Genomic DNA, 13,642 nt, shown 5'->3' on the forward strand with positions numbered 1-13,642 from the left:
CAATGATTGATGAGTATGATGAAAAGTGTATATTATGCAACCCGTGTAAATTGCATAGAGGATATGCTGTACAAATTAAAGGTTGTAATTCCTGTCTTGAAGAGGTGTCTGACTCTCATCCTAGAGGCCACCTATGCTCCAATTGTCATTATGATAAATGTAATCAGTGGGAAAATACATATCCCCGTATGATTGGAAAGAATCCTAAGCGTGATTTTAGTTTATTGCTAAGAGATTGGTATCGTCGTGGTTTTAGATTGTTCTGGGAGGAGGAAACGGATCAAAGATTCAACTGTTGGAACAACAAAAGAATATGGTTTATTATTCATCGTTGTAAATACACTGGGTGTTATGATTATAAGCCCACTGATTTTATTTGGCTGTGACGGAATGTGATTCGACACTTGATGACACTGTTTGTGAAATTGCTTCAAATAAGCAAATTGAAACATGTGAATTCTATAGATTGAATGAAAATAGTATCATTGACTATACAAAGAGATATGACAAGAGTGAAGTCACACTCTACTATAGAAAATGTGACCCTGACATTGCAGTACATCAGGATCAGTACACTGTGAATTCAGATAATCTACCTGCACTAGTTGTTGTCGACAAATACCTACCAGTGGTCGAAATCTTAAGAGTAGAAAATTTGTTTTATCATGTGTGTGAATTTTTATTAACAACCAAATTCACATACATATTTAGAAAATTTTATTATAAGTACAATAAGATTAATATTAAACACACTTGTAATTATATTCTCCGCTAGAAAGTCGTTCAATATAGGTAAGTCAAAGTATATGTTGAGAAATTGCTTGTATCTGTAGCCACGACATCTGAACATGAAAAAGAGTAGTGCATGAAAGCCACATGTCTTAGTCGTTAAATCCTGTACTCTCCGTCGATTTTGAATAATGGTTTTCCCCTGCTTTCAATAAAGTTGCTGATGTATGGAGCGTAGAATTTATACGATAGGCCAAGATTATCAAAAAATTCAATATTCTTCGCTGTTTGAAAGATGCATAGCCAATGATCGGTCTTCAAAGTCGATGGACTGCTTTTAACAATGATAAGGGTATTGTTAACACTTGGAATTTTTTCAATGAAGTCCGATGGTATGCAATAGGACTTGTACTGGGACATGTATGGATCCATATTAAATAAATTGATTATTTGGTTTGTGTTCATGGTGCTAGGTCTAGTAGAACACTGCCGTCGGGTGTGATTTCTCAATAAGTTTCAAACTGATTCAGTGATATTAGCGTGATACTCTCAGTCAGAGCATTGACAAATGTACACTCTAAACGTACATTCCCTGTTTGTACTTTACTCATATCCTGAGTGACTGACAAGTCCAAAACAATTACCCGATGATTTTTTGAAAACATTGAATCAGTTATTCCATTTTCAAATAGTTGAGTAATGATCCAGGGATTGCATGGTCAACTCGTACAGAGTTCTATATGATTTTTTGTCAAATGATAGAGTGTACAGTGGAATACCATTCACTTTGCACACAAAGCTAGATAGACCGCAAAAATTAAAATCATGGGGGGATTCAGTCCAGGATCCAACGGCACTGCTTCTCTTCACAAAGGCCAAAGCCAATTTTGATGGGATTTCTCCATTGATAAATGATGAATCGCTATAGCTACGAGAGCCGGTGGCAATGTGACGTTGATTGGTGATCGTATGGGGGACAAGAAGTTTAATGTTGTTACTATTGGCTCTTAGCTTTTCCACTGCCAATGCAACAGAGCTCACAGCTTGTTGTTTTCATACTTGGAGAATTGACGATTTCATAATGGCATTTGCATCAGGTGCTGCAGGAAGTGTTTTTTTCAAAACGAAATTTGATGGTACCATCTGTAACCTTATGTCAATTTTGACATTGGGGGGTAGCCATTGGGATATATTGAATATCTCATGATTTAATTTTCCAACTAGATGATACTCCTGGGTCACTGCAGTAGTCAACTCACTGTCAGTATCAACACCTGATCGATATTCATAGCCCAATAATTGTTCTCTCAACTCCTTGTATGACTTTGGCTTCATCATCATAAATTGTATATAGCTTGCGTAGTTTGATAAATTATTGCTATTGCTCACCAATGTCCCATTAATAAATACAAGAATTTGCTTGAATAAGTTGTTTAGAATGCAGTTTTCATAGGAGAGACCATCGCCGGCATTTGGAGTTGTATTATCTAACTTTTTCTTAATCAAGACATTTAAATTAATAAATGTTGACGATAAATAAATGAAATAGTCCTCATTGGAAAATATTTGAATGTGTCCATTTTCCGAGAGGGGTGGTTGGGGATGAAATTTTTCATAGTACCCACACTTGCCACTGACACCAATGTTTTCAGCATCGAATAGATTCAATGAGGAATTGATTGATGATTGTGGCTCCTTTTGAGGGAGATGTTATTTTAAGAGAAGAAATCATTCTTTGATCTAACAATCTTTTTCTTTTTCTTCCTCCTTCTGCTTATTGTTCTTCCTTGTTTTATTTCTCAAAGTCCTTGTTGATGTCCTTCGCTTCCTGCCTGGGTGGAGACTGATGAGCGAATGACGCGAACGCATCCTTTTCAATCCTTCCCCATTTTGTCGAGATTTTAGTTGCTCACCAACGGCTCTTGCTGAAGATCTAATATATTCCTTAACACTCTCCTTGAAATTCTTGCCCAACCCCCAGTCCTGTAGTGTGGAGGCAGCAAAATTTGATGCAGCAGGTACAAGATATTTTCTGGCAAGGGGTAGGGCAGAACGAAATAGCCTATCAAACCAGCTACCAAGACCGGAACCAGGCATCGCAGGTCAACCCGTGTAATAGTCTAATCTATTGCATGTTTTAAGTGGTCACAAAGCAACAACACGGCAATTAACATCGGTGCAGAAACAAAAAATGCTTACACAGCTCAGTTTAGTCGAGTGGACTACCTTTGACAATGGGTCGAAAATGACATGAAATCACTGCTAAGCCTTTTGTTATTGCTAGAGGATCACCCAATTCACTTCTTAGTTTTAACTGACAGAGTTCAAAGTATGAAGTGTTTACAGGAACATACTGAAGATGCTTTATATTATAGTGATGAACAAGTTCATGAGTTGTTTTTCGTTCAAGAACACGTAGGAGGGGAACATTTGAATTACCGACTCTCGACGTTTCCACAAAGGATGCATAGAGAAATATGCAAGATTCCGAGGCGAAACAAGGCGGATAATCAGCAAAAATGACTTGATCCATCCCGTAAATGGTGCCAGCACTTCTGACATTGATCAAATTCTGTTTAAGGCCAAGAGCGTCTCTCAGATTATCATTTAGAATAATTATTTTATTGTCAACAGGTGAGCTAATGTAAATCCTATCATGTTCCAATGAATAATTAAAATGGAATGTACCATTCCTACGATACGAGATTTTTCTATTGATTTTACGACACAAATCTCCCATATTATCATATTCAATATATTTCAATTTGGCATGTGGATAGTCACTAGGTTTAAGTGCTTCAACCCAGTCATAGTTTAAATAGCCCAGCCGATTTATAGTCCAGTCAAACTGTATAGCTCTTATATCTTACGCTCGATCCTTTTTCAGGATGTCATAGGTTTTTTTGAGAATACAGTCGACAAGAACCACTTCATACGCACCGTCAAATTCCATGGCGGGGGAGAGTTTTGTCCTAAAATCACTTGTCGCATTCAAGTCGTTGTAGAGAGGATCGGAGACGTTGGACATGAAAGCTACATAGAAATCATTTGGCATTGTCAATATCTTCAACACCAATCCAAGAATCAAAATCAGAGTTGTATCCTAGCCACCAAACAAGTAACTGTTTCTTACCCCTGCGAGTACGTGTCTTTAATATCTTTTCAATTTGATAGATTTCACTAGCATTTTTAACTGTTTGTAGTTCATAGTCATAAAAGCCACCGAAAATCTCTTCAGCTTTGGTATAATGCAGGCGATCAGTTATGGGTTTAGTGTCTAGGATTTTTGTCACTTTAAAAAGTTAGGTGGACAACAAGTAATTCCCCTTTTCATAAACATTAGTTGTTGTATTAATTCGAACAGTATCACCAACATTGAATTTATTTTTCTTCTTGACAATCGTTATATTGGAATATTGTTTAAGAAAGGTGTCAATTGTATCATGATCAGAATGATGAATTTCCGTTGGCGTAGAGTTGGACAATGATCGATGAGGTCGTTGATTATAAATCAACATGATTTTATCTAGATCATGAATAAAAGCCGGTGTATTTTTCAATGTACAATATCTTGAAATTAGAAGTTGAATAGTTCTTATCAATCGTTCGGCCAATGCAGCCTTTATAGGACTGTGACGATGATAGAGCAGTGTACTATATTTCTCTAGTACTTTTGCAACATGGGGATTAACAAATTTACTACCGCGATCCGTTTGAATTTTTTTATATGAATCCTGTTCGAGAATACTTTCAATGGCCTGAGCAACTTCAACACCTCTCTTTGATCGCAATGGAATTGTATATGCATAGCGACTAAAAACACTGATTGCAAGTAGAATGTACTTGTACGGTGTATTGTGACGTCGTTGAAGCTCATCTAGAGTCAGGAGATCTGCTTGCATTATATACAATGGGTAAAAGGCTTTAGTTTTTCGATATTGATTGGCACGAAGTCTATGATTTCTATGCAGAGTGTAACTTGATTCATTTTTTAGATAGTCTTGTACACTTTTAGTGTGAGCACCAGTAACTTTGGAAAGAGTGGTGAGTGAACTTAAACTACCTACCTCTCTAATAATTTCATAAGTACCTTTCAGAACTTCAACCATTTTGAACGTAAACACATTGTGTAATGACCGATGCCCTTTTGTGTACTGACGGGTGGTGGTGATAGTGGTGGTAATGGTGACGTTGACTTGATACGTCTTCGCTTTTGTCTAGCTATCAGTGGTGTGCTAGTATTTTCCAAAATTGATTTAAAATCTTCTTCTTCTTCATATTTTAATGGTGTCAATGTTGTTGATGATGATGATGATGCATGCTCATTTAATTATTTTATAATTTTTCTATTGCCAATAAGACTTTTGGGGAAGTTTAATGTATTTATAAGGTTGTATAGATGAGCGTCAAATGATAATAGCCCTTTACGATCTGTAACCATGTCATAGATTAAATCAAGTAGATTATAGCTCTTGCCCTGAATTATAATTTCTTCCCCATTGCTCTCAACTTGAATATGATCTTGACCACTTTCCAAGAGATAGGTTAGGAGTCGTTTACTTTGTTTACGATATGAGCGGGGCATTAGATATCCAATTTTCAATACAATTGAATCCAATTCCTCCTTCTTTAAATCCTGAGGAGATGATTCTTTTTTGTGATCAACACCAGCAGCAGCAGCAGCAGTGGGCTTCGACCGATAGGATCTGTGTTTGTCCACTCGGTGAAGTGCATCTTGAAGTAAAAGCAGTTTTTTATCATCCTAAATATTTTCATTGTCAAGGAATTTACTCGGATTGTTTTCAAAGTGTTCGACGGGAGAGAGAGTGAGTTCTAGTGGAGTCAATTTATGTGGTTCCTCCTTTCTTTCTAGAGAAAAATATTTACAAGTTTCGAGGAATTCAGTAATAAAGATAGGGAAGGGCAACTATCCACTTAAAAAAGTCGCTTACGTCTTGAACTATGTGCTGTCTTCGAAGAGGTCAAAGTTTGTGAAATGGAACGATGTTGCTTTGCCGGCTGCGTAAATATGTTTGGCTGTTGATCGATACACTTGATCAAATTTAAACAAATATCATATATTAGATTAATGAAATAATTGTCAAAACCATGTTTGAGTAAGGCTTCTCTAAGTGGAGGTTGTTAACTTCATAGAACTGAAAACAGATGTCTATTTTATTGTAGTTTCTTCAGTGTCATGACAGCAACTAATAGGTCTTTTTAGTGTTCACGGGGAGATATACTGTAATTTCATTGTCAAAATATCTGTGACTACACGCAGATCCTCGGGTGTATTTTGATTAAGATCCAATAGATGTAGCCGTAGGGTTTATTAGTTGCCTGATTGTATGCTGAGAGCAGAAATTTGGGGGCGCCTGGATAGATTTGTTTATTGAGAGTTATTAGCGAGCTAGAATCACGAACAATTCTGTAGATGATATAGTAGGTACAGTTCAATGCAAGTGTTCGCATACATTTGCTCTGATGAAAGAAATTGTGTAGAACCAGAGTAACGGAAATCTGTTGATAATGAGATTGAACAGTGAACAGTTGTAGTATTTCATCGGAACATTGTTCAATGGGTTTAGCCAGACCGTCAATAATAAACAAAGAGTTCGGCCCAATAATGCTGAAAACATCGAGTCCCTGTATGAATCGCATCTGTATCAATCCTGTACTGACACTTTCTTTTATTTTATCTTAGGACTCCTGCCAAACACTGGTATACTATTATATTTTTTTTGGCTTTACCACAAACATTTTATCGCAATTTTTAATAATTTTAGTTAAGAGTGTCGTTTTGCCCGACATTCACGGTCCACACAGAAACGATCTGAATGGTGTTTTAAATTGATACATGTTCCCTTCAACAGTTCACCTAGACAACTAACTGTAGACTATGGCTGTCTAATGACTGAATAATTTCCCTATTACTACTCCGTTCAAGAATAATAATGAGAAGAAGAAGACTAATAAAAAATAATATTTTATTTTATTAAACATAAAACGTTAACAACACTTTTAAAAAATACTACATTGAAAAAGTCACATTAAACATGAAAAAAATAAAATTTTTAGATTTATTTATAATAAAAAATAATGCATTTACATAACCACTAGAAAAAACACTTGAATAATTGCACTTTTTTTTGTTTACTTATAGAAAAAATACAACAGTTATTGGAATAATGAACTTGAAATAATATCACTTTTATTTACAACATTTTAAATTTTGGGGTCCCCCCTCCCCCCGGGGGTGGCCGCTGCGGCGGCCGGGGGCGGGCCGGGAAGCGCCGGGCACCGGAAAGCGGGGGGCCCGCTGCGGCGGGCCCGGGCTGGCTTTAAATAGTGGAAACTGATCTGCCTTGCACACACACACACACACACACACACACACACACACACACACACACACACACACACACACACACACACACACACACACACACACACACACACACACACACACACACACACACACACACACACACACACACACACACACACACACACACACACACACACACACACACACACACACACACACACACACACACACACACACACACACACACACACACACACACACACACACACACACACACACACACACACACACACACACACACACACACACACACACACACACACACACACACACACACACACACACACACACACACACACACACACACACACACACACACACACACACACACACACACACACACACACACACACACACACACACACACACACACACACACACACACACACACACATACACACAAACACAATTAATATAAAACACAAACCCACAAACACACACCCTACCAGTCACTCACTCACACTCTAACACACACTCATACTCACAAAGAAAAACACAGAGACACACACAGATACACATACACAGACACAGACACAGACACAGACACAGACACAGACACAGACACACACACACACACAGACACAGACACAGACACAGACACACACACGCACACACACAGAGACACGCACAGACACAGACACACACGCGGACACACACGCAGACACACACACACACAGAGACGCACACACAGACACACACACAGACGCACACACAGACGCACACACAGACGCACACACACACGCACAGACAGACAGAGACACTCACACAGACACACACACAGACACACACACAGACACACACACACACACACACAGAGACACACACACAGACACACACTCACAGACACACACAGAGAGACAAACGCAGAGACCCACACGCACACAGACACACACAGACACAGACACACTCACACACCCACACACACTATAACTATCAAAGAGTGACACACAGAGTTCCTCACTCTCACTGTCACTAACACAGACACACACACACAGACACACACACACAGACACACACACAGACACACACACAGACACACAGACACAATATCACAGGTTAAGTCGTCTAGGCTAGCCATTTCCCCAAAAACATCATTAAGGAAACCCCTATGCCATTCCATATTCTCTAGAACTAATGTAGGTTCATCACTGAACTCCATTGGTGGTGAAAGAATTGGTCCTGCAAATTCAGTTGTTTCGTCACTCAATGCTGGTGGTGGTGCTATATCATTAATCTGTAGAAAAAAGGTTTTATTTTTTATTTAAAATAACCATTATTTTTATAAAGTTAATAAACTATATCAATTTTTCATAGTCATTGTCACACCACCTGAACAATTAAAAGAAGAAGAAAAAAAAAGTTACATTGCCATATGTCTTTCATAATGACAACTGAACATGTTAAAAATATATATTGTTTTAGTCAGGGAAATGAAGTTTTATTCTTAGAGGATAAGTTAGAACAAGAGAATGATATATAAAGCTAATGGTTTTATTCCAAAAATTTTCAGAATAAAAACGCAAGATAGGGGTCCAATTCTAGTGCTTGACCCTCTTGAATATAACTCTCAATAAAATCCGACCATCGTTCAACCGACGCAGTGTGTTCTATGAACCCTTGCTCTTCAGCTTTGGTTAATGGACACGAATCCCATACATCGGTTGCTGGTGTTGGTGTAACTTTCTCGACAATGTGAATTTTTCGACGTACTTTGGCAACGGATTTGTTTGAAGCTTCGGATGTACATAACCTGGAATAAATAAATGACTGTAAGAGAAGAACTTTTTTTTTCTCCAACCGTGTAATCAATTGATGTATAAATGAAATGTTCAATGGTACTTGTTAGAGCCCCGAGGAGGACTCTGTTGACTCGAAGGCTCCCTTCGGGGTAGGAGTATCTAAGCCCTGTCGAGTTGGAGTATCGGAATTCATTGAACTGTTAAAATATAACAGGTGTTTTATAACGACCCTAGAGTCTTAGCCTCAAATTCTTTTCGAAAACATCTTTTAAAATACCCCTAACTGTTTCGTCGAAATAATTGCTTGAAATGACCAAAAACTGTTTCGCCCAAATAATGCTTTTTGACATCACTGCGATAACATATTTGGAAATTATTTAAAAGCCTTTTTTCCTGTGTTAATATCTTATCGAAGATAGGCATCCTGTTATATGAAACCCTGCTGTGCACCGAGCGATTAAAAATCAAATTTATACCCGTCGGATTAATAATTAAAGCGTCCTGATGGGACATTTGATAAGAGCCGGATACGCGCAAAAGCTTAGTGCAAAAACATATCCCAGTTTAAGAATGGTTGTTCAATTGTCAACTGTGAAATAGTGAATTGTTTTTTATATAGTTAGTTTGTTTAAAGAAATAATGGATTATTGCATTAGAAAACATCTTGCTTAAAAGAGAAGTTACAGGTAAGGTTCTATAGAAATGTATGATAAGCTATTTGCTACTTCAGTGTTATAACCCTTCTTTTATATACTGCTAATTTTTTTAATGAAAGAAAATGAAATAAGATTATTATAGAATAGTTTAGAAACAAATTTAAGTTTGACTCAACAAAATTACGCACTTGAGAAAATTTACCTTATTTTGAAAATAGGGAAAGAAAAAAAAAAATATATACATATTTACAAATTCTGACTGCGCTTCTACACCTGAAGTCCCTGGAAAAGCAAGAAGGGGGGCAACATCACGATCTTGAGTAGTCTGGGCTGAGGCATTATGAGAAGCGTCCCACTCTCTTTTTAATTTCCTCCCAGGTTGGGTAGAGGTTTGCACAAAGCTAACACTGGCATGAGAGGCTCCTGGCACTAAAAATTGCATGGTCATTGGCTGGTTCAGAGCATGTATAATTGGACTGGTATATTTGATGATAGAAGCCCTTGCGGGTTGCATCATTGCGGCTTCGTTCCATATTGCTCTCTTTTCGGGGGGAGGGTAATTGCACGAATCTTCCTTCTTAAAAAAAAGGTAAAATTAAGCATGAAAAAAACAATCAACTATTTCCATTTTGTTGGATAAATGCTTAGATAAAAGGTCAAATTTTGACCTCCTCTTGTTTAAATCCAAAAAGTTTATTGCTCATTAAGGCGTGATGTGCATAATGGCTTAAAGGTGCTCCTATTATTAATTTCTTTACCTTCCTTCTTCTTACTGCTAAATATTACCGAAAATTTTATTTTCTTCATCGGTTTATTTTTGTAGAGGCTTGTTTTAAAACCCTTTATTATACTTGAGTTGTTTTTTATTGTGAGGTCTTTTTAACCCAATTTATATTCAAACCAGGATATTATTTCCAAATTGTTAAGGTCAAGAGATAATTGGCCTATTATATCTATAGCCGTTTTATACATAGCCCGTTGCAGCCATTATGAGAGAAGCCAAGGGTAACTTGTAAATTATACACTATTTAATTATACCATAGACGTGAAGTGTATATTCTTTGAATAATTCCACTTTGATGCATCTCGGTTAGTTTCAGTTTAAATTTATATGTGCCTCAATGAATTTACTGTATTTTGGACTTTCCAAAGACTATTTTGTGAAACTGAAAACTTTTCGTGAATAACATACCGAGAATTATGATAGTACGAAAAATTTATGATTAAGCAGGCCCTGACAAAATCAGGTAATATTCGTGTACTAAAGGGGTATAAAATTATCAGTAGTCACGAATTGCTATTGTATTTTACCATTGGGATAGTAAAGGCAATATTTTACATTTGTGTTTCTTTGTTAGTTCTGGTTTCGAAGAGTAGAATATTTTGTATCGTAGCCTGGTAACAAGTAACCATCTTTCAGTGGCTACTCCGATCGTCATAAAGAGCTTGCCTCTTCGCGACTAGCCAATCAGGATAATCTTCCTTCTGGCTGTAATGCTTCCAAATGCTTGCATACCCGGTTCTCAATTTTTGTCTCTTTGATGCAAATTATTCTTTTGTAGGGAAATTAAGTGAAAGTTCAAAAAACAGACATTTTCGTTCGCACAAGTTTCATTATCATTCTTGATTGTTTAAAAATTGTTACCAAAGCTACAGTTTAGCTCTCAAGTCACGAAAAAAGATTGGGTATATTTGTTGGAACTCTTATTTTAGAAATTTTGATAAACAGAGGTATTGTTCTTTTCTTACCAATAACGGATCTATTGATTTATTCTATCAAGTGGTCAACTCTGTCACTATTGGGCGTGCAATTCGTTTAAGTTGGTTCACCGATTAATTATTCCTTATGTGCACTTTGGATTAAGAAATTTATATGTGTGCTTTTAATTTGCTTTTAGGATATTCAAATTGATAATTTCTGCATTATGGCTTATCTTTCTCTAGCTTTCAACTCACTTTACGAGTTTTTTTTTACAGATTAAAATTTATCTCGCGTCTGTTTTTTTTTCAAGGTTAAGTTCACGAGCAAAAAAATGTTGCTTAGATCCCACAAATGTCAATCTATTTTAAGTCTTGGGTTTTATTTGTTTTTCTATGCGTTAATTCTTTTGTGAATTAGAATGTGTGGCGCTTCTGACTGCATGTCTTTATAACAGTATTAATTATTCAATGATATTTCCTTTTGTTATTTGGTGTTAATTGTTACTGCTCTGTTTTAAAGTCTTGGGAGCTTTTTCCCTCTTATTTATTGGGTTTAGTTTTGCAGTGCCTTGAAGGTAGTTTCTTTTATGGTTGTTTTTGTATTACTTTATGCCTCTAGTTTGTTTCAAAATTGAGGGCTTGGTCAAGTTCACCTGTTGTGCGTAGGTTCAACTTATCTTTTGAAACTTCGGTATATATGTTTACTGTCCTAGCGCTTGTTTGTGGTTCTTTGTCAGGGGCTAAGTCCCCAGTGAAATTTGAATTTAATAGTAAAACTTTTTTTATTATTTTTTTTTTTTGGAAATAAAGAATGAAAGTGTACTCACATTGAAAATTTACGAATCCATTGTTTTCAAAGTTAATAATATGTAGTGTACTATAACCAATGTGTTAAAACATAATGAAAATTGGAATGTAGTGTATGAACATTTATAGGGTTTTTGCTTGAGTACATTATGCGTTGCCAAGTTTTAAAAAAACTACTAATCAAGTTACCGTATATGGAGTAACCACCGCTCTCTCTCTCTCTGATTGACCCCCCAAAAATGGGTGTTACCTCAGAAAACCCGTCTGGTAAGGCATGTACCGTTCGTAGTAATAGGTGACTGACCCTGGTAAGTCATATTACGCAATCACTCGTAGAATCCATAGGTGACTGCCCCGTGGTAAGGCATATTATGCAATCACTGGTGATACTGTGCACACCCTTACTACTTTTGGGGAGTGTCCTCCTAAAAAACATATTTTCTATCTGGAAATCAACTATGCTGAACAAAATGGCTACATCAAGTTTTGATTGGGTATGTTTAGGGGAATGATGGTCGTGGGGGAGGGGCTAGTTCCCCTCCAATCACTTTCTACTATTAAGAAGGGAACTAGCCCTTTGAATTTCCAATTCAATGAGCATGATTTGAAGTTTCTACGACAACGCCTTCTATAAAAAACCTTATATGCCCCCAGGGCGTAAATTAAAACCTTTCCCCTGAGGGTTTCGGGGGAGTGTCCTCTTCAAAACATATTTTGTATCTGGAAATAAACTACGCTGAACAAAATGGCTATCTCACAATTTTGATTGGATGTGTTTGGGGGACTGATGGGCGTGGGGGGGCTAGGTGCCCTCCAATCACTTTTAACTATTAAAAAAGTCAAAGGCCCTTTGAATTTCCAATCGAATAAGCCTGTTTTGAAGTTTTTACGACAAGGCCTTCTGTAAAAACCTTATATGCCCCCAGGGCATAACTTAAAACCCATGCCCCTAGGGTTGTGGGGTAGTGTTCTCCTCAAAAACCTATTTTTTATCTAGAAATCAACTACGTTGAACATAATGGCCGTCTCACAATTTTGATTGGATGTGTTTGGGGGAAAGATGGGCTAAGGGGGGGGGCTAGTTGCCCTCCAATCCCTTTGTACTATTAAAAAGGGCACTAGCCCTTTGAATTTCCAATCGAATGAGCCTTTTTTGAAGTTTCAATGACAACGTCTTCTATAAAAACCTTATATGCCCCCAGGGCATAACTTAAAACCCTTGCCCTGAGGGTTGTGGGGAAGTGTCCTCCTCAAAAACACATTTTCTATCTTGAAATCAACTCCGCTTAACGACACGGCGATCTCACCATTTCTAGGGGATGAGTTTGGGGAAATAATGGGCGTGGGGGGGGGCTTGTTGCCCTCCAATCACTTTCGACTATTAAAAAGGGCACTAGAACTCTCGATTTCCAATCGAATGAGCCCCCTTTGAAGTTTCTACGACGACCCCTTCTATATGAAGTGCCCTGCTTTAAAATAAACTGTACATTGTCAATATTGATCTTATATGCCCTCAGGGCATAACTTAAAACCCTTGCCCCGAGGGTTTTGGGGAGTGTCCTCCTCAAAAAGACTCTTTCAATTTTGAAACCAGCTATAATGAAACATCTAGCCACCTAACA

The 13,642-nt window shown here is 37.4% G+C and overlaps 1 protein-coding gene across 1 annotated transcript in view; it reads left to right on the top strand.

Annotated features, from left to right (window-relative positions):
- LOC148956590 (uncharacterized) overlaps nucleotides 1–13,642 on the top strand; it is a 198,170-nt gene that overhangs the window by 80,412 nt on the left and 104,116 nt on the right. The gene's annotated exons all lie outside the window — the stretch shown is intronic.

Source organism: Artemia sp. Qi Xiang Cuo, chromosome 1 (assembly GCF_049724085.1).
Source record: "Artemia sp. Qi Xiang Cuo chromosome 1, ASM4972408v1, whole genome shotgun sequence".
Lineage (NCBI taxonomy): Eukaryota > Metazoa > Arthropoda > Branchiopoda > Anostraca > Artemiidae > Artemia > Artemia sp. Qi Xiang Cuo.